Source organism: Oxyura jamaicensis, chromosome 3, assembly GCF_011077185.1.
Source record: "Oxyura jamaicensis isolate SHBP4307 breed ruddy duck chromosome 3, BPBGC_Ojam_1.0, whole genome shotgun sequence".
In the NCBI taxonomy this organism is placed as follows: Eukaryota; Metazoa; Chordata; class Aves; order Anseriformes; family Anatidae; genus Oxyura; species Oxyura jamaicensis.
The window spans coordinates 109,313,657-109,340,216 of record NC_048895.1 but is presented as its reverse complement, the minus strand read 5'-3'; the positions used below and the strand labels follow the sequence as shown (position 1 = coordinate 109,340,216).

At 36.8% G+C, this 26,560-nt stretch overlaps 1 long non-coding RNA gene across 1 annotated transcript in view; it reads right to left on the bottom strand.

Annotated features, from left to right (window-relative positions):
* Positions 1-5,977: 5,977 nt before the first annotated feature.
* Positions 5,978-26,560, bottom strand: part of LOC118163746 — a 33,566-nt gene continuing 12,983 nt past the window's right edge. Inside the window, exons 2-5 of the long non-coding RNA XR_004749171.1 lie at positions 16,301-16,372; positions 15,703-15,773; positions 15,465-15,607; positions 5,978-6,190 (exon numbers count right to left, since the gene is read on the bottom strand). This is a non-coding gene — a long non-coding RNA (uncharacterized LOC118163746). The remainder of the gene's footprint in view (positions 6,191-15,464; positions 15,608-15,702; positions 15,774-16,300; positions 16,373-26,560) is intronic.

The window sequence follows — 26,560 nt, the reverse complement described above, 5'->3', positions numbered from 1 at the left end:
ACGCAACAGTTGGCTGGCTCCAGCCCTAAGCCCCTAGTGCAATAGATTAATTGTTTTCTCATTATTTTCCAGGGGGTAACTATCCTCATAATGATATGCAAGTACAGTCTAAGTAAAGGCTACGAGCCTTGTGTGCACAGCAGCAACGTGTATATATCCTTGGGCTATTGGCACAAAAGGCAGCAGATGTCATGTATGAAAAGCAATGGAAAATTACTTGCCACATCATGTCTCACAAATGGCTAAGAGGTGGCTATAGGACACTGTTTGTGTATCAGGTTTGGTAGATATTTGACCTTGACTCTATTTGTTTAACCTATGTTCAAAAGATTAGATGCAAAGTAGTACATATAGAATTCACTTGCATATATAAACTTCAATAGAACCCCTTCCACAGAAGGATAAATTAAGTCTCTTTTCAAATACTCAATTGTTGTGTCCTTATGTGCTTCAAGTTTCCCAGCAATTGCCATGGAAAAGCTCAGAAGACTCACAGTCCATTGTGGTTAGTACAAATATTATAAATGCAGCTAAGGTCACAATGGGCCTTCTGCTGAGGAACGACCATAACTACTGAGAATATTCTCATGTGGTCCCCTCATGGCATCAGTGCAGTGACACAATAGATGAAAGTTTCAATCTCCCCATTTCATCCCCATCTCCTACATCTCAATCCCATGTATTTTGCATTCCCAGTGCAGAGACTATAAAAATCACATTGCCAAGGTAGGAATCAGATGATACTACCAGCATGGTGGGGTTATGGGAGCTGATGGAGGAGTTAAAATTTTTCTAGCATTATTTATAAGTCTACTCTTATTTTGGTGCTACAGTAAGTCTTTAGAGAAGGAATTTCCAGAGAACATACTCCCATAGTTAAGATCGTATTATTTCCACTTGCCCCTTATTCACTTATGGACCTGTAAAGCCCCTACCACTGGTGCCCATAGTCATGTAATTTTAGACATATACAGTGAAGATATCTACCTCTTAACCTTATGTTCTCTTCAGAGTCAATGAAAAGAAATAACTTTCAGCGAGTGATTCATCTGATCCTGAAGCACACCCCTAAAATGGGTCAACACTCTACAGATGCTCATCTTGTCAGATTAATTCTATTCTGAAGTATTATCATTTTCTCCTAAATGTATACTTACTCTCTACCACAAAATAATAAATTTTCCAGTTGTGACTAACTTCCACTGAAAATTAATGAGATTATAACTCTAAGGTACTTTAAACCTTCCTATTCTACATAACCACAGAGAGTGAAAAAAAAAAAGATAGTGTTAATATAATGGTAAGGTGCCAAAAATAACATTAATGCACACACCATGCATATTCTACAATTTTTCTTGTAAGGGCTCTGATGGAAATCATTCTTTCCCAGAGAATACTTTCTTATTTTAAAATATTCCAGCTTCATATGAGGACAACGTAAAATTACATGAGGAAGAGAGAAGAGAGAACAGGACTGGCACTCAAGCAAGATGGCAAGACCAAGAATTAGGCCTTTACCTTAGATGAACACACTCCCATCCAAGCCAGTAGCCTGAATCAATCACAACGAAGACTTGAAAGTGCATCATCTACAGGTGTCTGGGCTATCGACTATTCTGTGCACTCAGTCTCTCCTTTTGATGAGAGATTCCATTTTGAGCCCAAGAAACCATTTCCCAATAAAAGATTAATCAAAGCCAATGTATTTCTGCCAAAACTTTCTGTTTCAACAAATTGACATACTTTACCAAGAAGCATTTTATCAGAAGATTCCCAAACAGCTTTACTTCTTACTTTTTGCAACTTAAAACAGTAATACTCTTCGTATTTCACTATGAAAAAAAAAAAAAAAAAAAAAAAAAGTTGGAACAGTTATTAGAAACTTCCTTTTGTGGTATATTTTGACATTTAAGTGGTAAGGAACTTAAAAGTTAATAGTAGCAGATTACTGAGTTTCTTGTTCTTCTGCTAAGAAAAAGAAAGGGGAAAGAGCCCTTGCATAATAAGTTGATTTTTAAATGTTCCTATTAGACTTTGAAGTTCCTCATTCACTGAGTTGAATGTTAGTGAGTACATTTACATTTTCTGTGAGCTTTGTGTTAAACTGGGTAAGTAAAAAAAAAAAAAAAAAAAAAAAAAAGTTTTTTTCAATCATGTATGACCCTTTATTTTTATTTTCCCTCAAACCAAGAAAAGCACTAAAAGAATCTATGTGTGAAGATTTGAGTTTCAAGCTTCAAATACTTTGCTGCAGTTCTGTTCAAAATAATAATAAAAAAGTAGTTATATGTATTTTTAAACAATAGAAAAAAGTGTTCTTTCAACATAAACCTATAACTCAGAAATAGCTAAAGGAATTGTATCTCCAATTGTATCAACTCCTCAAATATACTATTTTCCCAGATACAGACAAGCATGAAAAATGTCAAGTTCCTAAATGAGTGTTTCAGAAAGATATCCAATTTTTAGGCCCTTAATTACTACATGTATGACCGGTTGCTGCTATTAAAGAGCAAGTGTAAGCCACTGGTCAAAATAATTGCATTATAGAATACACTATATTTTTAGTCATCGTTTTGACACCTGACAAAGCATTGATTTGACAGTGAAACTATAAATTCAGACTATTAGAACTTCATTTCTGACATTAAAACAGGAAAATCACATTGTTACAAGGACAGAACAAGTCCTCTGATCAATATGCACCCAAAAGATGTTATTCCACACATGAAAAATAATTTAAAAGCCATTTTGCTCAGATGTCTGCATGCTCCTTTGACTTTATTAACTCCCAAGTTTAGAGGATACTAAGATACTTGGAAGCATCCAGAGGAGGTCAACAAAGCTGGTAAAAGGGCTGGAAGTCACGTCTTATGAAGAGAGACCACGGACGCTTGGGTTGTCTGGTTTGGAGAAAAGGAGACTGAGACGTGACCTCAGTGCTCCCTTCAGCTTCCTGGGGAGAAGTGGAGAGTGAGGTGCTGGTCTCTGCTCCCTGGTCACTGATGGCAGGGTCACACAGGAATGGCCCAAAGCTGCAGCAGCGGAGGTTCAGGCTGGATATTAGTAAAAACTTCCTCATTGTGATGGTAGTCAAAGACTGGAACAGGCTTCCTAAGGAGGTGGTTGGTGCACCATGGCTGTCAGTATTCAAGAGGCATTTGGATAATGCCCTCGATAACATACTTTAACTTTTGGTTAGCCCTGATGTTATGAGGCAGTTGGACTCGATGATCTGTGTAGGTCCCTTCCGACTGAACTATTCCCTTCCCTTCCCTTTCCTGCCATTCCATCTTAATATGGAGATAATGTTGAGCTTTCCACAACCTGTGAGCAGTTTGCCTCCCTGAGTTTTTAAAATCTACTAACCAAACAATACCATCTTTTGTCAGGCATAGATCTAATTGACCCTTTCAATAATATATAAATTCTGACAAGGATATTTTTACATTCTTGGGGAGAGCTAATAACTTACAGTGCACACACAAACAGTTTAACATTGACCACTATTTTAAATGCTAGGTTATAGTGAAAATTCTTAATGATTTTTTTGCAGTATGTTTGAGCTGCTCTGGTGAAGCTGTTATCTTTGCAGGTAAGAAAAGCTGTAACAGGAACAGCAAAAAATAATAATAATAATAATAATAATAATAATAATAATAAAAATATATATATATGTCTAGAGGGGATTAACTACAGAAATGTGCTGATCAAAAGCAATAACATAAACACGGATGGGTAAAGGGTTCAAAAGGAAGGGAAACCATGGCAAGGGGGGCGGTGGAAAGCATGTTGTTAAAGGCTTGCACGACAAAGAGGTTAATACAGCTAGAAAATCAAATAGCTATTAGGAAAACAGACCTGCATTCATCCTTCAGCCTAAGGAATTTTTATAGTGGACAGCTGTGATTGCAACAGGAACAAAACAAGCAGGTTTGGAACTTGCCATTGGAAAAATTTTTGAACACTTTTCCTTTAGGAAAACCAAAATGATGGCTTCCCAGCTGAAAGGCTCTTTTCCATTTCCCTTTCTCCCAGTTGACAAAATGCTTCTATGGCCATAGCTGGAAAGCTGAAAAATTCCACTGCAGTTTTCTCTGATGGAATTTTCCTTCAAATCTTAGCCACAAAAATGCTGGGGGCTTGACTTCTCATCTTGCTTAAGGGTTATTTTTTTAAACATTTTTTCAAGGGATATAATTTCCATCTTCTCATCAGTCATCAGTTAATAATAAACATTCTGCCATTTATAAATGGTTTATGTTTCTCATAAATCTCTACAACACGAAAGTGAGCATATTCAACATTCTTGGGATCTTTTTTCTAATGTAAGTACAAACAGAAACAGGGTAAAACTGAAAACATTCTCAGACCTTAACTGATGAGATTAAAGTCAACTACTGTATTTGGTGTGAAAATAAAAAATAAAAAAATAATAATAAAAAAACATCACTCTTTTATAAAATAGAGCTAGAACTTTCTACTTTTCCCTCTCTTTATGGGAACTCTTCAGAGTTTCCTTTATAAGGCAATACTTATATACGGTGTCAAGACTCCCCTTAAGTGCCATCTGAACTGCATCCAGAAATACATGACAAGGTAACACAGTACTTTTATATTTTTCTTTAAATTTTAAAGAGAAACATTAAATTCATGTTTAAGTAGCAATAACTGAAATATTTGTGCTACAAATTCAAGGCTGAATTTATTAATTCAATAAATTTTGTCCTTTCTTCTACCTATGAAGTCACCAGAAAAATCAGATTATACGTACTTACTCACCATACTGCTGAAGGAGACCAAGCCCTAATGATTCTATATTAAGTATATATATATTTTTTTATAATTTGATAAAATATTGGTATTTGAAAAAAAAAAAAAAAAAGCAACATATTCTCCAGAATTTGGAAATTAATTTATTGGAAAATTTAAAGAAATTATATCTAAAAAGTGCTTGAGCTATATGTATTTGCAAATGTTGGCTACATCAGCCTCACAGCTAAGAATTTGCTACTGCAGCTTCATGAACAGCTATCCATATCATGCAACAAATAGCATTAGTTTCTTGACCATGTGACCTAACTGTGCTAAACCATTTTCCACATTGGCACAAATACAGCTTTGATTAAATAAACTTCCTGTGCAGGTTTATAATTCACCATCTCTAAACAAAGTTTTACTTGTACAAATGTTCACAGACAATAATGGAAGAACATGATGAACTGAAATCTATTTGGACAACTTTTCAGCAGCAGATTTCCATACTACCCAGTCATCTCTGTTAGTTGGTGGCGCACATTGTCTGACAACTGAAAAATATGTAAATTGCTCTATACTTGTTATGAACACTCCTCCAGATTTTGTTCAAAAGCTGTAACAGACTGGGCTGCTCAGCATAATTTTTTGAAGCATTTACAAAGCTTGTACCAGATCCTGCCCTCTTTCCATATGTATACCCCTCATTTGATTTCCATGGCAGAAACGCCCATTTAGCTACATAAGGAAAGTCATTTAACCTCAACTCCATTTCCCTCAATTCTATTTTCCTCCCATTATACACACACACTACACAGAAATTTTCAGTCCTAGTTATTATTTATGGAGAGCTTTCAGGATTACCTTTTACAGCTGATTTATAAAAGTAATCACCTGCCTCAGACCAAAATGTAGCACTTGAACTTAAAATGCTTCTTCTTGTTTGAAAGATGTCATCTGCTTCAATAAAGTCCCTTGTATGAAGTACGGATAACTTTTTCAGATAGAAAAAAAATCCAAAATTAATTTAAAAATCAAAATAATCCTTTTACTGAAACCACTTAAATATGTATGCAGCTTGCATTGAACAAATATTTTATTTGTATTTTAATTGTATAATGAGATATGTGCATTGTGAAAATATATACACATGTATTTCATTGACAGCCATTGAACCAGTAATACTTAGAGTTCAAAGTGGCTTCTCTTCTTTACATCTTTAAGAAAAGACTTGATTCCACCTTAAAGGGACACATTATGCTAAATAAGACTGATTTGTGCAGTATCAAAACCACTTTCAAAATCTGTCTCCCAGATATACAGACCATTTTTGGATCTCGCACAGAGTCCTGCTCTAATGGTCTCCACTCTACAAAGGACCCTCTACAGCATCTGTCAGCAAAAGGGACTGGCTGGTAGAAGGCAGAGGATATTCCTAGGGGAAGGAAAAAACATGCCACCTTTGAAATGGGTAACTTCTGACACTCATTCCCAGCTTTTTACTTTGTACCTTGACCTGCTAAACCTCTGCGAACACTGCAGCAACCACATTGTAACCTCTACTTGGCTTTGGCATCTGATAAACAGTATCTTTTGGCATCCAAACAGTAGAACAGACCCTTTTATCTTAAATAGCCAGTTCAACGGTATGGATATTACATTTGGTTTATTTTTCTTCTATATAATAAATGAGGCTGCGTTTATTATATAACAGAAGGTGGCATTCCAGATTGTTTGCATGATGTAGACACAAGGGTTTCATTTTTAGCACACTTCATAAGTATTTTGCATAGACAGATGAAGATGCACAACACACTGTAAGCAAAAGCAACATTTCATGCCTTCATTTCATAATTAGGCTTAGCTCTTAACAAGTCACATTCTAATTCCCACCAAGCAAGTATGAAGAGGGCATCTGATCTCAAATACCTTATTCATGCAAAGAATAGGTTCAGCTAAAGTGCAACAATGAATAAAATATGGGAAACGTATTTCTGAAAGGTTATTCTACTGTGTCACCAAGTTAATTCTGGCACAAGATGACTCAAACCATCTGCAGCTTGAACAAGAAGAATTAAACATTTTGACAGGTCTGAAACCTCATACTTTGATTTTCCATTTTTTAAAATCCCAGTTTAATTCCACCTCACTCCTCCCTTTTTTCTAATGCGCTCTTTGCCATTATCTCTCCATTAAATCCAAGTACTGAAAGCCCCCCACTGTTTGACACTCATAACCATAGGTTGCGAAGGTTGAAATGAAGTGCATGTTAGTTCGAGAACAGTCACCTTGCTTCGAATGAGGACTCCAGAACTTTTTGCAAGGCTGACTTGAGCAACCTAAAGATATTACGCACAGTTTGTGTGGGTTTGAAATGCAAATGTTTACTTTCTACTGTAACATAAACATGATTTGTTATGCAGGGCACTGACACTTCTTATCATACTAAGAAATGGTATAACTGCCACCCTTAAACACATTTCTTAACTCCAGGATGCTTAAAATTTATAATTTGGATAACAACAATATGTAACAGTGAATGCATAAACCAATATATACTGACCCTCATTTGAAAACTTAGGATCTAATTCAGGAAAAAATCTGTGGCATATTCTTCTGTTTAAGCAGGCATTTAAATATTGCTATAAGGATGGAATTCCTAATGTACTTATGATGTTACAGCGTTTCACTGTATCCCAGTCTCAAATATTGTTTCTTCCCTTGTCCCTTTTCCTTGCCATCTGCCTTTCAGTGTTAATTACATCTATCTGTCTAAAATTTTGCCACATGCTGCATTTTTTATTGAGCCAAATGATACAGTGAACATGCACTTTACTGGCAAATTTATGGCTATAGGGCCCTCTTTTTTCTATCCTTTATGGAGAAGAACAGTTCTAGTTTTAATGCTTTGGCACATAAGCTTTAATAGCATCCATGCATCTGCTTCTGAGCTCCTGACTTAAGCTCCCTGTGCATCATCCAAGATGGAAGCTATAATGCAGAGAGAACATTTCCCATCACTTCATTTTTACACTTGTTTCTCAGTACTTTTTCATTACAGCTGAGTACATAATCCTAAAACCTGGAAGATAAGTGAAGAAGATATACCCAAGAAAGTGTCTCCTTCAAAAGGAAGCCTCAAGCTTTCAAGGAATGAAAATCACAGAATCAGAATCACAGAATCACAGAATTGTAGGGGTTGGAAGGGACCTTAAGAGATCATCAGGTCCAACCCCCCTGCCAAAGCAGGTTCCCTAGAGCAGGTTGTCCAGGTAGGCATCCAGATGGGCCTTAAATATCTCCAGAGGAGATATTTTTGGTTTTGTTGCTTTGTTTGTTTGTTTGTTTTTGTAGGCAGGAACTAAGAATCCCCAAAATGTAGCTTAGAAAAGAATTTTAGAACTGGTTAAAAAGAGAGAGTCTTAGAGCTGTTGGTATTTTCAGTCTGGCTCACACAATAAATCAAGAATTTCCAGCTAGGAACACAGAGACCCAAACTTCATGTTTGTTTTAGGAGTCTGAGTCTTCCCTACCTCTGAGTTTCTGGACTCTGAACGAGTGACAGGATTTCCTTCTGCTACTTTATTCCCAATCTTTAAGTGCTATAAATATAAATATATATATATATATAAAAAAAAAAATCAGAACAATCTTAGCCAAGCAATTTTGGGCAAATAATTTTGCTTTTCCATTAAAATCTGAATTACATACTTCTAGGATTTTTTTTTTAATGATTGTTGTTTAATTGGTAGCTGATAGCCCCCCAATTTTATTTTTTTTTAAATCCAAATTAGATGCAATTTCTACATGAAAGAAAAAGGCAGTACACAGTTTAAAGAACATTCCTTAAATGTATGGGCCAATCCAATAATCAGTTTTAAGGAATAAAGCCATTAACATTTTGTAATGTCAACCAATTCCTTTTTTGTAAACACATTATATACTTCTGTTTGAATTTAATCACTTCCTAAGCAGCTAAATAATTATTTCAAGCTAATGAGAATTAGTTTTGAAGTTGTTAGTAGAAATGAGAAATCACCATACCCATATTAGTGCTTCATAGTCCTAAATAATTGATACCTCGGTTAACATTACCGTTTGGAGGATACTAGCAGCAAACAAAATTATTAGTTTCATTTTGTCAGATAACTTGCAAAGCACAATTTCTTATGGTTTTTAAGAGCATGTATTGTGAAATGAAAATAAAACTACACTTCATTATGAAAAAAAAAAAAAAAGAAAAAGAAACAGCCAAACAGCCTCCAGATTTAGAAGCACAATGTTCTACATTTTGTTGTGAGGACGTAATAAAGAAGCAAGAACAGAATAATAAGAATTCAGTGGCAATATGGAGTACTGACTACTCTAGAGGTTTTTCGTTCCTTTTAGGAATAAGCCCTAGAGAACTTTTTTCTTTCTTGCATTCAAAATCTGCCTTATTTGCTTCTAAAGAGAGCTATGCCTGGGCTGCACCTCTCAAGACTGGGCTCATTGTTCCCTAGTTTGCCGACACTTCAAATGAGTTTCTCTTTTGTTGTCGTTGTGGAGTGTGCTTTGTGGTCAAACAGCTTTCCCATTATGCTAACGGCAGTGATAGACGGCACTGCTCAGGCTGCCAAATATTTCACAATCCATACTATCTTAAAATTCAGGAAAACATGAGCATGAATGTTTCCAGTCCAAAGTGTTACAAGGACAGCATGGGAAGACAAGCAGCCAGCCAAGTTCTCCTCTGTTTATAAACCACCAGAATTCCCACTTCAAAAGAAATCTGCTGATTTACAACAGGTGAGAACTTCTGTAGAAGAAATATAATTACCATTCGATAACATACTACTATTTTTCTTTAATGTTCCATGACTCAATGATGAATACGCTCTTCTCTCTTCGTCTTCCTATGAAACCTGCAGTAGTTTATCCCTCAATATTAATTGGGTCTCTCTGTACATACTAATGATACTAATAATCTTCTTGTGATCCAGACAAAATGTTTTATAACTTTCTGAGGTTCAGCTTATTCACCTCTATTCCTTTCTCATTTCTTCTGAAGAATGTACCATACTAACTGTCTCTGGCAGTTCCAGACAAGTTTCTCAGGGTAGCATTTCCCAAGCATGAAGTCTTTATTCCTTACTCGGTTCAGTTGTACAAGTTGTCAGTGGCATGGTTTTCTCTTCTTTCCCTGAAAAACTATTCTGTGGTCTATTCAAACTCAATCTAAGGTAGCTTTTTTCTTTTTTTTTCCCCCATAAATTTGTTGTTTTTCTCAACTAACTCTATTGCCTTTGGAAAAAAAAATATATTCTTTAAAATTCTTGATGCCTTTCCATGCATCATTCTACAACCCCCACTCCCACAGAATCACAACTTCATGTAATTAGCACTTTCATTCACAATCACACTTCCTGTAGCCCCACAGCTATTACGTTCTTGTGATAAAAACACTTTCTACTGTGACATTCTTTGCCAGCATGAGTTCAGTTTTCTACCTGAGCTGGTCTTGTTTCCCACATCACCGTCTGCTACCCAGCTATCTTACACCTACTTGTTTCTCTGGGTAGGCACATAAAGATTTGTCTGAAACAGACAAAATCTCTACTTTCTAGTTTTCTAGCACAGGATGCCACGGCCCCTTCTCCACTCATAAACTAACACATGACAATCCTCTTCATGCCCACGCTTGAACTCTTCATCACATTGGCCACATCTACGCTGCCAATAGGGAATGTTCCCTGGCACAACCTTATTCCTGGATCATGCACAGGAACAGCTTGGGAGACTACATTACCTCAGGCCAGAGGGATGCCAAGAATCCTCGGGACCATACAACAGTCAAGTTACAATATCTGTGCCATTGACCTTGATTTCTTCGAGTATTTGGATAGACACACTAGAAACCAAATAGTCCAAAATTATTTCTTCAGAGTGAAAAGGTGTATCCTCTCTTCTGTCCACAGGGATCTCAAGAATTACAGACTTTCATTAAGAGAAATGTGTAGTAAGAAATATGTATTCACATAAAATGTACCTGAACAAGGAATATGGATCATGGGAATTAGAGGCAGCACGTAGTGGTTTACTTCACGTAAAATCAGAAAGGGCCACATTCAGCATGATATCCTTGGTCTGGGGCCTGTAAATAAAGTTTTTTTTTAGAAAATTTTTGCAACACAGCATGACTCTAAATTCCAAAAATCTAAAGGAATTCTAAAAAGAAATAATTTATATCACCTGCATTCCTCATATCATAGTGAACTTATTATTTCTATGTTTTAAAAGCTCTTTTAAAAACACTCTGTTATGATCAGGAGAGATGCTGAATTAGATGAAGGGAATGATGTCTGTGGCTCAAGTAGATGCCAAAACAGAATAGCTTTAAAAATATTTAAGAAAAAATGGAAGGAAGCTATCATGATAGACTCTGTCCTTCTATATACTGTAACCTTGGGCTATGCTTCAAAATGTATCTTCCAGATCACTTTTATCAGTGGTGTACTGAGTGCACTCTTTGCCTATTTCTATGTCCAGTCTGTGTCTGAATCAAACACAATTCTGGTTTTGTTAATACTAAATAAAGATAATTATGGGTTGTCAAAAACACTCCCAATGAAAAGCATGTTTCCTTAGAAACATTTTTCAATAGAAAATTTTCAGTTCTTTCAAAATATTGGTTTTCAAGCAAAACTGAATGTTTCCTTTTATTTTGAGCAGTAATATTTAGTTCTTTCTATAATTCTGTGATTTCTATTTTTTTCTTTCTCATTTAATCTTTTTGAGGGAAAACACATATTAACAAAATAAATTTTGGTGAACATTTTGAACAAAAGAAATTATTTATCAATTTATTGTGATTTTTTTTTTTCCAATTCCTATCTCTTAATGCCTTCCTTTACCATTATAGTTCTTTACCATTACCATTTATTTACCATTATTTACCATTATTTAAAATAATTCTTGCTGGGAAAATTCTTTGAGACTGTAGAGTCTGTGCACACTGTGATGTTTTTATTGGAAATGGATTATTATTTAGGAAAAAAAGAATGATTAAGAGAGCAGGGAGTCTACATAGAAGAAATATTACAAGAAACTTCTATTCAAGTAGAGTTCTAAGAAAAGTTTTGCCTGATTATAAACTTCACATTTCAACCAATTTTTAACAGGAATGTAGGACTAGAAGGGATCACCTGTGCTACTGAATGTTGCTTCATTGATTTCACTCATCCTTCCTTTGTGTGATGCTTGAGGAAAGCATCAGCAGTTCCTCTCGTACAACCTCAAAGAACCTTATGACCTAAAGTAGAAAACTCAAAGCTACAACTACAATGAGCCTCTGAATGGAACGTGAAGGGACTGAATGTGTTCCCAATGTCCTGCACTGCTTTTGTTATTTGGTATTTAATAAATAAAGATTTACTGTGACTCAAGCTCAGTCTCTTCCATTTACCTACTCTCATCTAATTCGTCATGCATAAGAACAGACGAATCTCATGAATCCAGAAAGTAGATCATATCCTACAGTGCAGAAGAGAGGGGTGAAAACTAGTACCTGTCAATCTAAGCTGAAGACTCATACCATTGCATCTTGAACAGGTAATGGCTCCAGGAAAACCAGGAGAGCTTATTTCTCCTCATGCACAAAGGTCTAAGGAAAGCAACTCTACTCACACAATCCCCAGAAGTTATCTGTGGATCATCAGGGAAAAATCCACCCTCCTTCAAGCAACCTCAAGCCCAGAAAGATATTAATATACAGTGTGATCAAGTGACTTGGTCTTGTTTTCAAAGACACCATATCTCCAAGGACTTGTATCAAAAACTTCATTTCTAGTCTCCTTAAATTCTACTATTTTGATCTACAATTCCTTTCATTAGTTTACCAAGCATCATCTTAAAGCAATGTCGATTCTTTCTCCAGTCTGCTATGTGGAAGATGATTCCAGTCATTCAAAATTTTCTATTTTATTTTTTTGTTGTCGTTGTTCATAGACTTGCTGAAGATTAATTTTGATCTTGTATACATCTTATCTTTTAACTTCAAACCTTTTTTCCTATTTATTTCCTACTCTGAAAGTATTTGTAGAAAGTTACCTTATCGCTTTTGATACTCAGTTGTTTAGGTTAAAAAGGCAAAATCTTTTAGTCTGCCAAATAAGGTTTAACCAATGAATGCCATCTTAAAATGGAAAACACATGAAGATGAGTAAAATCCTTCACAGTTCATAGCCATCTTCCAGCTAAGGAAGGATGCTTTCTGTCTTCCAATTTAGAAATTCTCTATTTATAGCAGATTTTTTTATTACTGGTTTCTGAGTGCCTAGTCATTTGAACCTCTATAGAGTTTCACACTTCTTATTTCAGTTGCCTGAGTCATCTGATACTCCTCTCACCCTTTTCTTAATGGATGATTCCCACCCCACTCCCTGTTTCAGCATTACCTCCCAGCTTCATACCCATTTATGAATTTCAGAAGCGCATATTTAGTTCCCTAAATTTAGGTCATTAATGAATACATTAAACAGGATCTGTCATAGACTGATCCCTTGAGGATACTAGCAGTAGCCTTTCTCCATCCCAGTATCCCCTTTCTGCATATCCTCTCCTTTCAACAGCTCTTTAATCCATTTTACTTTCTCTACTAATTGTCGTCATCCCACCTACCGTATGAATTTCCTAAAGCCTCTGCATTACCCTGCATAGGAAGAAAACAAATAGAAAAAAATAAAGATAATAGGCTAATCTGACAAAATTTACCTTTGATTTATCTAGTTTTCCATTTGCCTTTATTCCTTAATTATCTTTTCCTTCAAACACTTTTCTAATTTTCTGTCTGGTAGTAGGGCTGAATTTAGGTATAGACTGGGGTGGCAGCTGTCAAGGAGAGCCACTGTTTTGATGTCTGTTTACCTTGCCCCCCACACGTCCTCTGTGTCTTGTTTCTGCTTCCCTGACAGCACTGGGAGCAGGAGGCAAAAGTGGGTCACGTCCAGCTCCTGTTCTCGGTGACAGTGGAAAGATGGAGTTAGAGGAAGAAAGCAGAATGGAGCCAGACTGGGCAAAAAATTAATTAGAAAAAAAAATAAAAAATAAAAGAGCTCCCAGTCAAAAGGAAAAGAATACAAGGGTGGTTTCAGAGAAAGTAGGAGACTGTCCTGTGCTGGACTGGACTGGATGGACTGGAGAAAGAGAAGTCCAGCCAAAAGAAGGACACCCTATGGAAATAAATCTTACCCTGGAAGAAGGTGAAGGGAGAGGAAGGAATATATAAAGGGATGGCGACAACACAGGAGTAAATTTTGTATGAATGGTATATACGAAAAAAAAAAAAAAAAAGAAAAAAAAAAGAAAAAAAAAAAAAAAAAAGAGGCTCTAGGGAGGTGAAAAGCCTGAGAGCACTAGTTCCAACTTCTCATAGACCTGGCTATGATTCAGGCTATGCCCTCAGCACATAGTCCATGCTGAGCCTGCACCAGTATCCTTTCTGTGGGGTGAAGGCTTTCTCAGGGAAAAAACAGAAATTTGATTGGCAGGGTAGTGAAAGAGGAAAACCACCTCAGACCTACGGCACACAAAATCTCACTTATCTCTTCCAGTTGTCCCTATTTCACATGAAATTTTTAAAAACTCTTCTATCCCCTTATTGTCTACTCTGACCTCACAAAACTCTCCTTCGCATGATCACAAAACTGAAATATCCCTACAAACAAAGAAGACAAAATAAATATCCTTGATCCTCACCCACTGCAGTGGCAAAAATCAGTTTTGCTCACAATTAAGAAGCCCTGAGATGGCTCTGGAGAGAAGTAAGAAAACAGTAAATTGTGGGGGATAATAGGATAATAAATCTTTCAAAAAGATTGGTATTCTCTAATTGTGGGATTCTACTGCACCCAAAACATAAAAGTTCATTAAAATCCTTGCTGCTGGACTTGGTATTTCCTGCACCAGTTCCTTCAGTAATCTAGAATGGCGATTATCTGGATTTTGTCACACTGAGCAATCTAAGCTTTGCTTCTTAGAGCTAAGTTTTGTTTCTTCTGCTTCACTTAGAGCTACTGCATGTAGTGCAGTTACAATGACTGATTTATAATTGTGTGTCAGAAATAGTATACAATATACAAAACAAAGGGTTAACACACTAATCTTCTTGCCTTCAAACAGAAACACCCCAGTGGAGCCAGTCACTGAGATAATGAAATTATAGCTCAACAGGAAGATCCTGAGAAAGCAGTGTAATGGTTTTAATAAACAACGATTGCTGATGTTGGGGAGGGAGCCTTTCTAGAGGCTTAATTAATCAAAACAGCTAGGGAACACCTAAGCAACTGCTATAAATATTCCAAGTAATTGTTCTTTATGCAAGTACTTTACCGAGCCAGGATATAACTTCCTAATTTAGCTGAGGCACAATATAGAGACTGTATACAATGTCCATACATTCATAAAGCCATAGATATGTTTTAAATTGTTTAACAAAATTATTACTCTGTTGATTGGCTAGGAAATATGGTTAGGAAAGCAAAGTCTGTCATCTAGAATGACATGTTATTTGTATCATTTTCCTGCAAGGGAATTTACAATAAGAAATTGTATCTGGAGGTTGCATGCCAAGGCTCTTGTAATAGCTTGGACAATGTTTTCAATGGCATCTTTTCTTTAATAACGAGTGATTATTCTATCCTATAGGAGGAAAGACTCATTCAGGCGAATACCTGGTTCAGAGCAGTATTTCTTTCATGTACCCATGCACTCTCCATGAGAAATGTATCACTCTAACAACACTTTTTATGACATCCAGGCGTCAGCAGAACCAGCTGTCGAGGCTAATGGAAGTACACAATCTTCCTGATGAATTCTGGAATAATCCAAAGGAGAAGATGATGACAATTACCTTCGAGACACCTGCCTCTAAAATGGCACATGCTCATTTTAAACAGCCTGTAATCTCACCTTGAGTGACTGCCAGGCTTCATTTGGATCCTTCATGTTTAATATATTATTTAGATTGCATGGTTTTGGGCCTGAAAGGAAGCAATTTAGATTGAAATTAGCAATAGAGTGTGGAATTATACTGACAGGCTGTGGAAGTTTAGATAGTTATTTCAAAAATATCACTCTCTGCTCTATATGTGCCTCTATGGTACGAAAAATGTTTAGTGTGTTAAGAAATCACAATTAAATGCTCAGAAATAACAATTCTTAAGTTAAGATGTCAGGCTCTGTTTTTTCTCCTTTCCTTGTTTTTAGGTGCATTACCAGCACTGGAATATCTCATGCACCTCTGGCTGTTGCCCATGACCAAACTGAGAGAAATGGAGGGAGGGACTGTAAGGCTGGCCAAGGGAGAGCAGGAGATAGATCATGAGAGGTAAGCAATTGATCACCTCTAGGTACACCTCTAGAAGGTGGCTCGGTTAGTCTAGGAAATGAAACTTAAGTGGAATGAAAGATAAAGCTAATTAGAAATTAGAAATTAAATGAAAAAATGGTGAAAGCTAAAGATTAATGTTGGTAAGAGAACAAAAAAGTGTAAATCGACCATGAATACCTCGATGCTAGAGACTGGAAGGAATGTCCTAACTCAGTACAGCCTCTTGATGACAGTCACAACAGCAGAAACCTGCCAAAATTTTAACTCTCTTATTGCAGTAATCATAACTGTAACACTGCAACAATAGCACGTTTCTCATTTTAGATCATGTGGAATGCAGCCCTAAGTCCTTTAAGTTTTGATTTTGGAAGAGTTTTGATGATTATTGTCCAACTTCTCTTGCAGAAAAATGGGTCTGGAAACTTTTAGCTGAACTGGTGAAAGTTTCTCAGTAGAAAGTAATATCAGGAGCACTTTGACATCCAGAAATATATCTGTTAATGGTGTTCACTATGTGTCATGATATATGGAATTGCCATTCATCTTAAACAGCAAGCAGTTATTCAAGGAAACTACAATTTGCAGACACTGACAAGCTCTCATGCATGAGTTCCAGCTTCATTTCTTCTGCTTTCTGGGGACCACATACCAAAAGCAGACCCCGATAAATCAGTTACATTAGTATAATCTGGAGGTAACACTGGCATGGGCATGTGTGATGAGGTATCTACAGAAAAGAAGCAGGCAGACTTTCTAGTCAACATTGGTTTTAGTTGCTTCTCTTAGTCTAGCAACATTAAGTCTGTTTTATCAAAATGCAGCTAAATGGCATTTATCATGTAACCATTCATCCATTCTTTTTTAAATGGTGCTCACATTACTATCTATACACCAATCTTAGTTATACCTCCCATCTGCAACTTTATACTGTATATTTAAGTTCTACAGAGAGTAGATAATTTTTTTCACTTAAAATGTCTTCTAATTTGCTATTTTTAACATGCAGCAGCTTCTACAGCTTTTATTATTATTATTATTTTAGACATCTTTTTCCTTTTCAATCCAGCCAACCTTCAGTGGCAGTGTGTATTTTAGGAACCTGTACAGCCATCTGGAAAGGCTTTTTTTTTTCCTTTTTTTTTTTTTTTTTTTTTTTTTGGTTATGTTTCTCCTTTGCACTTTTCAGATTTCTGTCAATGTCCTAACAGCTGCTATAATACTCTCCATCCTTGTGTGGTTTGAGAGTTGCACAATCTAATATGGTTTGCAGTCTAGACTTCAAGCAACTACCAATTTGTAAGACCAATAGTTATTTTTTTGTCTTTGGAGACTATTATATAGGTGTCATTTCTGTGTCCCTTTTGCTTGTGGTTTATTTCAAGGTTGGTTGATCAGAAGACTTTATGCATTGTTTTTTCATGCACATACACCTATATAAATATATATATATAAAATCCTGAAAATGTTTTGCATTACTTTTTTGTCTTTCTAGCTGCTATCATCTAGCTCATAAATGAAATTATGAGCTAGCTCATAAATGAAATTATTTTCATATGGAGAAGAAACTCTGTTTTTGTTTGGAGAGCAGAAACTCTGAAGGGTGTTGCGATTCATGTATACTTGTATTTTATTTTTCATGAACTGTAATAATGTGCATAGGAATAGCATGATTCAGCCCCACAGAATTTAGAATAAAATAAAGAATGATAGCACCTCCAGATAAGAGCATTAAAACTTTTTCAACAGGTAAAATCAGTAAATAAAGTGATTTAAAATAAATAAATAAATAAATAAATACAAAAAGCAGCTGAATATGAGAGAGACATTTGTGATGATTGTATTAATCAAAGCTCAAATTTGAAAGTGCAAAAAAATTACCTAATGGCTACAAAAATATTTTGAATCAAGCTTCATAAAGAGTTCATGTAATTACTGGAAGGAAAAATGTTCCAATAATTTGCTAGCCTGGGATTCAGGAGACTAACGGCATGTGATCTATATTCACAGATGAACTTCCCTGACTTTTAGGGACCTTTGCTCCAGTGAACATCAATAGCTTGGAGAAGGGTGTCAGAGTATTCATAGCTGAGCGAAAAGCTACCTGCATAACCAACAGCAAATACCAAGGTGGGATTTGTGCCTGAAATCACATCTCTTGGAGGCTTAGTTGTTTTATACCTAGGTTTACCTCATGGATCTTGTGAGCATGCAAGGCAGGTGCCTGGTCTAATCTGGAAGCTGATGTTCCCTTCATAGTCACTGGAGACCACGCAGTGATTCATCCCACCCTAAAGCCTAAGCACGCATTTAAGGAAACTTCACTGGGAAAAATCTGTACAGCTGGAGGATTATACAGAGATTTTAATGACTGTATACTTGGAATCCAGTGTTTAATTCCAACCTGCTAAAAAACAACTTCTGCAACTAAGTCTGTGAGCTGGGACACTGAGTCTCAAAACCCTATCTGTCCAGCAAGGATACCATTGTCCCCTTCTACAATAAAGTTTATGTGGAGAAATATATTTTTGTGATTTATTCAGATTTTGCAGAAATGTACACGTACCAAAGAGAGATACTTTACATCAAAGGAAAATTGAGGTTCTTACTTGGAACTTGCCTTCCAGCTAGCTAGGCTCTTCAATTCACCAGTGAGAACTTGACTCTTCCTTTCCACATGCTAAACAGAAAAGCCAAATTGTGGCCAGTAAATTTTTATGACCTTACTCTACTTCTGTATCAAACTATCATGGCAGTGGCTCTGAAAAATATTAGTATGGATGTATGAGGCAAAAGCCTGCTTAAAATATTTTACTTTCTCCAACATTTGACCAGCTGTAAGAAATATCACAGGAAAAAAAAAAAAAAAGCCTCATGAATTGCTACCCAGAACAGCATGTTGAACTGTAGGCCCAAAAACGTCAGCATATCAAGGAAAATAGCTCTAGGGAACTCTAAACATCATCCAACAGAGAGAAATTTTGTATACAATGTAAATATTGGACTGCCTGTCTTTTTACATTGTTATTGCTAAGCTCTTTACTGTTTAACCTATGTGGTACTGTACCTGTCAGTCTCTGTTGTACCTGAAAGTTTCTGTAAACAAACAGCATTATGATAAATCTCTTGAGTTTCCCTGAGGCATTTTTTCTGCTGCTGGAAGCCTGAGGTCACTGTGCAGTCAGTCCTGCAAATGTCCCCCTTGACTATCAACTAAGAGGGCACGAGTCTGGATGCTGTGACGCTGGAATGCTTTAATAAAAAACTCACAATACAGAGCTTTGGGAATCAGCATCTTTAGCAAGTTTGTGAAATCCTTTCATTTCTTCTAAGTATCAGGAAAAAAAATAATGTGTGAAACTGTCAGTGTGTAAAAGAAATTGTCCCTGAGCACACACTGCTAAAGAACAGATATGTAGCAGGAGTCACACTACTTTATCGCGATCCGCTGACAATTCATGTGAAAGTGCATGCCTCCCCCTAGACTGAAGCCAGAGGGAAACAAATTAACAGTTTGGATTAAACAGATAAATAAAAGCAGACATTGTTTTTTCATTGATAGACTGGAGGTCAGATCCAAACAACCACAGTAACAGTAGCACCTAAAAATAAGACACTGAGATCTTGCATAGTGATTCAGAGAGTATGAGTTAGTCATCTTAGTCTCTTAATGTAGCACTACACCTAAAGAACAACCCTTATAGGGCTACCCTACACACTGATGTGGAGCCCTCCAGAGCCAGACAGTAACTCCTTGTCCTGTCTGACTCAGGGCTATGTGCTAGAGGTAGGATACATCTCCCTAACTTTAGGCATCTTAAAGTCAGTTGTCTGTCTCCAGGTTACCTCTACAATCCACACAGAAAAGCAGGATGTTTTTTTACCTTCTGTTACATGAGGTGAAGTGTTTCCCTAGATGTGCCTATTTGTAGTTTGTGCCTATAAGTAGTCTCCACCGACTTAGGCTTGCACAGATAACTTTCATACGTGCACATTTCAGGGAGATGAAATGGGGCTTAACCTATTTTCCATCAAGTTACATAGCTGCATATATACACATAGTACTAAGATGTCACTTAGTTGCAGTGACTGGACCATTATGGGAATTACTAGTTTTCCCTATTTTTTTTTTATCTGTCTCTGATATTTTTTTAAACATGGACCAAAAGAGGTAACTTTTGTTTTTCTCATTTGTCAATTAAGTTCTTCCGTATTCCTCAAAGTATGTCACTCTAAGAGAATTCCTGGCATTCCTGAGATTGTAACTCATCAGAACTATCCAATTTGAGCATGAAAAAAATAAGTTTTGCATATTTCAAGCAGATGACTTTATTTCAGAGGAAAGTTTAAGTCAACAACTGCAGTGGTTTCACCCGGATGGGCAGGGCCCATCCACTCTCCACCATGCCACTCTCACTCCCCCTCAAAAGGAGAGAATATGATGAAAAAAGAGGCTCACAGGTTGTAATAAGGACAGTTTAATTAAAGTAAAAGAGACAAAAACAAGCAAAAGCCACATGAAAACAAAGGGAGAAAACAATCTCTACTTCCCCTCAGCAAGTGATGTTTGGCCACATCTTGTGAAGCAGGCCTCAGTACGTGTAGCTGTTGCTCATGAAGACCGTTTTTCTGAGAGCCCCTCCTCTCCTTCCCCTCCCTCAGCTTTTATTGCCAAACATGTTGTATGGAAGATTGCTTTGGCTGGTTTAGGTCAGTGGTCCTGGTGATGTGAGTACTGGCCTTTTGGTGAGGGTGTGCAGAGGTGCAGCCTCCATGCCACACCAGCATGGTCCAGCAACAGCCAAAGCACCGGTATGATACTGACACTGTTCTAGCTACAAGCACAGAGCACAGCACTACAGAGGCAGCTGAGGGAAGGCTACTGCCATCCCAAACACACCAGAACAACACCTGAATGGCTATGCCACAGATCTGCCCCATTCCTCCCCTCCATCCCCACCCAGAGATGTTAACGGGAGGTCAGAACCCTGTCTTGCAGCTTAGTTTTCAGAACTACCTTATGTCACAAAACAACTCACCCTTCCTATTTTACAATTTACGTGTAGGACAAGTTATATCCTGTATCATGACATGTACAGGAATGTGAATATGTTCTACTTACAGATCTTAACCACAAGACACGAAAACACCATTATCCCAGGTTTTGTTTTGAGACAAAGAATAGAGAAACTATTACTCCATATAAACTATTTAGACAGGTGTGCAAAGGAAATAATATTGTTAGACTTGCAGAAAATCCCTGAAAAGTTTCCACGGACCTAAAAAAAAAGGTCTTCTTGTGTAACTGAAGTTACATTAGAGCTTATGGGAACTGGAAGAGAAGACATTGCTTGTAACACTAGGAAGACATCAGCAAGATCAGTAAAAAAAACATTGTCATTTCTTTGGATGACTTGAAACAGCCAAAAGACAAATCTGATGATCAAGGAAGGCTCGTTCAGCCCATGTTTGCAAGCTAGCCAGGCATACAATGAAATATGGGATCTGTTCTGACACTGAAATCTCCCCAAGTCAATCTGTGAGGATTTGCAACACTCCATCATCCATCTGCCTCTGTGTCCTTGCCCCACTCTCAAGGCCTCCGCAGGCAACTACCTGAGAAGCAATGTAGAGACCTATATGAAAACCAGGTATATAGCCAGTATTTTTTATTACCTCTGCTAACAAAAATTGACGTAGTGCAATCTCTTCTCTTATCCTTGTATTTTCTACGACTGCTCACTGCAGACCCTGTAGGATACATTTACACTGAACAAGCCAGTACACTATCACAAGCTGTATGAAATCTGAACTGCCGGAGATCTATTCCAAAATGGCCATAGTGTCCTTATAAACAGTACATATTTACAGCCATTCAGGGAGCCCAAACATGCAACCAAAGATCTGGGTGCTTGCAGGAACCCCTGGACATCTTTGCTGCTACAAGAAGATGGAGCAATCAAAAACATTTTTAGTATGCTGTAAGTATTCTTACCTACCATTCTTACCATTCTCCTTCTCTCTGCTACTGCTTTACCCAAAGGCACTTCTACCCAACATAGATGGACAATTCTTACAGACCAAATGCTGCCCTCACAGCCAAGTGTGCTGCAGTCATCTCCAGCCAAGCCCAAGAAATGCCTTGCACCCATTCAGGAAGAACAAACTCATTTACAAAACACCCTCTGCCTGCATAGATGTTGCTTGCAACATCTCATGCCTAATAACAAGGTTTATCCTGCTCTTTATGATCCAAGGAAACAAACAAACAAAAAAAGTATATATATTCATGCAGATAAATGAAGCATATATATGTGTCTTTATAGATCTGAATATCCTTCCTGTGCAAGTCATTTTGTCCTTTAATGTAGGAAATAAGAGCCTTCATAGAAAATGGTGTCATGCAGATTTCTGATATTTATTATTCCAAGTGAGATGATGAAGTTACTTTTCTTTTCCATACAAAAGTGGGTGCAGTGAAAATTGTGTGCGAGTTGCCAGCACATTTGTGTTTTGAAGGGTTATTGATGTGAATAGCAGGTGAAGTGTAAAGAAAAGGCTCCAGCTGTTTCTTGTTTTGAATTCTTCGTTGGTGCAAGCACCGAGAGTAAATACTGGAATAGGAAAAGTTAAACTCATAAGTGTCCCAGTTACACTCAAAGAGAAAAGAATTAAAACCCTTTTTTGCTGGTGTGCTATGCAGTTCTGCAACATTGATTTTATTCACACATAGTGCACAGCTGTTTATTGAGTCTGACCCTTGAGGGGACGCCAAAGAAACACTGGAAATGAAACCACTCAGAAAAGACAGTTTTCCTTTCCTGTTTACTTGATAGATGTTTCATATTAAAAAAAAACAACAACAACAAAATCAGAAAAAGAAGGAAACATTTCTTATATAACAATGACTTGCAAATCATTGTTTCAAATATTAGCATAATTATTTCAATACTTCTGATGTTTTTCCCATCTTATTCTCCAGTTGCTTTGACTAAAAATGAAAATAGTGGAGAAGCTACCATTGTTATTGTTCAGGAGACTGTAAAATAAAACTAAGCAATGCTGTCCTTTATTAGAATGATTTAGTAACCAGACCATCTCACTTTTTTCTACTGCCTTAAACGTTACTATAACCAGCCTTAAATATGTCATTGCTATTCTGTTTGATTGTTTTGTCAGAATAAGAAATATAAAATACATAATGGATTCAAATAAAGAGAGATTGAAATGCGGTGAGCACATTCAAATCCCTGCAGATCCAATTTTGTGGGTAGGGAAGATGACTGTGAAGTGTTGTCTGAGTATTTTTAACTACAGACTCCTGTAGACCCACCTTACTTAATACAGTCCCTTCTTGAGACAAATAGTCCCATTATTGGGATATAAAAAATTAAATAAAAATGGACACATCATTTTGCAATTGAAATTTTTAATTAATAATAGTGAAGATAATAAATGTCCTGAAAATGCCTTTGACCCCTTTCTGCTTGGGTGCCTCTAGCCGCTGATGACAAAATCTGCGCAGGTGAAAGCAATTTCCACAGTTACCAATTCTTCATTTGGTATCAGACAATTCATTAAAACAAGAGAGATGTTATCTATTTTAAGTGGTAGACTGCTATACTTCAAGACTTTTGAGGTAATTCAGATTTACAATCTCCTTTTCATGTAGTTCATATTGACTCAGTTCTAGTACGTGTGTCAAAAAATCAAATTTTAAGTCTTTGAATAAAGAGAGGAGTGGTCTAGTGAATGAAGGAATGATAAATGTTCTTCTCCTAAAGGACAGCAGGATAAAATCATCAACAGCTGTGAGGAAGCTACAGTAAGAACAGTGTTAGAACCTCCAAAAGGTTTAAAGAGCCAGGTCAAGAGGACTTGCTGGAACACAGAATCCAAGTTACAACCAGAGACAGAGCTATCAAGATCTGTGATGACAGTTCAAACTCAAAGTTGCTTAAAGAGCAAGCTAGTGCAAGGACTGAATGATGAAACAACTGAGAAAAGCAATTTGTAGATCTTTGAATTAAGAAAGATGAATACATGCAAAATATTATTATTTTCCAATAGGATGGTCAGTTGGCCATTACAGCACTGGTATGAGAAATGCACATTTTAATTAAAAAATAATTGGCATATCCATTTCAGACTTAGTGAGAAATGTTTCTCAATGTGTTAACTTTCAGATTACTGCAAGAAGACAAATGGGTACAGGTTTTTCTTCTTTCTTTTTAAGCCATCTAAGCTGGAGGTCAAATGTTTGGATAAAAGTAAGTCTATGCAAATTTGCCTTTTGTTGTACATAGACTATCTTTTCCTATTATAATATTTCTGAATTTTATGTTAAAGTTATAATGCTCTTAATCTTCTCCTCTGTGATATCTACAGCAACAAGGACAATGGTGGAAACCTTCAGCCTGAATAGTTCAGCAGCTTAGGCCAGCACACGCATTCATCAAATGCAAATAATGTCAATGACAGTCTGTGTTATTCTGATTTATTTCAACAAATCTCAAAAGCTATATTTAAAAAAATAATCTCAATAAGTGGTTTAATATTTTGCTGCAATTAATGCTCTTCTTTGGCTTAAGCGTACTGTCCAATCATTAAATAAGCTCTTCCAATCTCACTGCCCTTTACAGAACCCGTTGAAAGTCTTTTCCTCTGATATACACAGAAGCAAATAGCGAGAATTTAAAAAGAGGGGAAAAGAGTAAGACAGCCAACTCAACCTGCAGATTATATAACTGTCTCCTTTTAGAAATGAAATCTCAGTTTTTAAGAGTATCATTGAATCACAGAATATCCTGAGTTGGAAGGAGCCCACAGGGATCATGGTGTCCAACACCTGCCTCTGTACAGGACCATCCAAAATCAGACCACGTGTCTGAGAGCGCTGTCCAAATGCTTCTTGAACTCCAGCAGGCTGAGTGCTGTGACCACTGCCCTGGGGAGCCTGTCCCAGTGCCCGACCACCATCTTGTTGAAGAACATTTTCATAACATCCAAACCTGAATTTCCTAAGAGTAAAAAACTCACCTTGAAGAACTGTGAATTGCACCACCATAGAAAGTTTCTTAAAGCTAAAATTGGTAAGAAGATGAACCCTATAGTTGTGAGCACAGGCTTTCCCTCACTTAAAATTTCACACCAACACTGGCACCAAAGGAATTGCTTTTCAGTTACAACATTATGAGGGAAATCAGGCTATTTTTGGATCTTTATTTTTAAGGGGTAAATTCTTCTCCTTATAACCATGTTGAATTATCTTGCTGCACAAGTGACCCACTCTTAAGATACTGATAAAGAATAATAAAAGCAGGAGAACCTGCCCTTAGTGTGTTATATATCATTCATGTACAAACAGCACATTGTTTTATCATTAGCTACATAGCTCCGCTCCTATTTTAAAAGTCTTTGGTTATTTTTCTAAGCATTCACGATTCACAAATAAGTCCTTAAAAAGCCACACTGCAAAGCACCAAAGAAACGGTTAGAATTTTTGTGAGTGTGTGTGTCTTTTGGTTTTGTTTTTGTTTTTGTTTTTTTAAAAAAAGATAAATTCATAATAAAAATAAAAGCATACCTTTCTAATAGCAGATGGCCAATTGACTACACTGAGTGATGTCATCTGATAACTGCATGAAATACCTTTCAAAAGTCATTCTGTATCTCAAGCAAAAATTATGAGATTGATATGGATAACAGGGAAAAAAAGTCCTTAGTGTTGTACAGCACAAAATGCTGAAAACTGAAAGCCCATCCAGACCTACTTGCCTTAAGGCATTCCAGTTTTGTCAACAGCACACAAGGGAAAATTGCCACCTAGCATCATATTTAGATGCAGTAGCAACCCTATAGCAGAACCTAGCAGGTACATATTTACAATTTTAAAATAATTGCAGTTTTCGTACCCCATCAAGAGGCACTCAAAATCTGTAGCAAATTCTTTAATTTCCCAGGAACTACACACCAGAAATCAAACCAGTTAATCATAAAAGTCCTTTGGGATCTTTAAAACTGGATTTCTAATATTTGTGGACTTCACTTTAATTTTTCCTTCTTTTGAAACTGTAGGGTAAATTCACGCTTGTTGTCATTATGTAGCGGCACATAATACTTGAACGAAGGAAGGAGTTAGATGTAGTGTAGCAGCATCCCTGAGAAGATGGGAAAGGGAAGAATGGAAGACATTTTCCCTACAACCAGCAACAGGTAGCGAGAACCTCCGTGGCATCACCTTTTTACTTCCAGTTCACATCCTTCCATTCCACAACTCCCTCCCTCTGCTACAGCCAAACATTTGTCTTGTCCCCGGGCCCAAAGCAGACGTCACTGGCCCTGTCTTGAGCCTTAACTCCACTTACTCTTTCTTTTGAATGAACAGTTTTTAAAAGTATCTTCTGGTGAGATATGCCACAGGAACCAATGGGAGAAAGA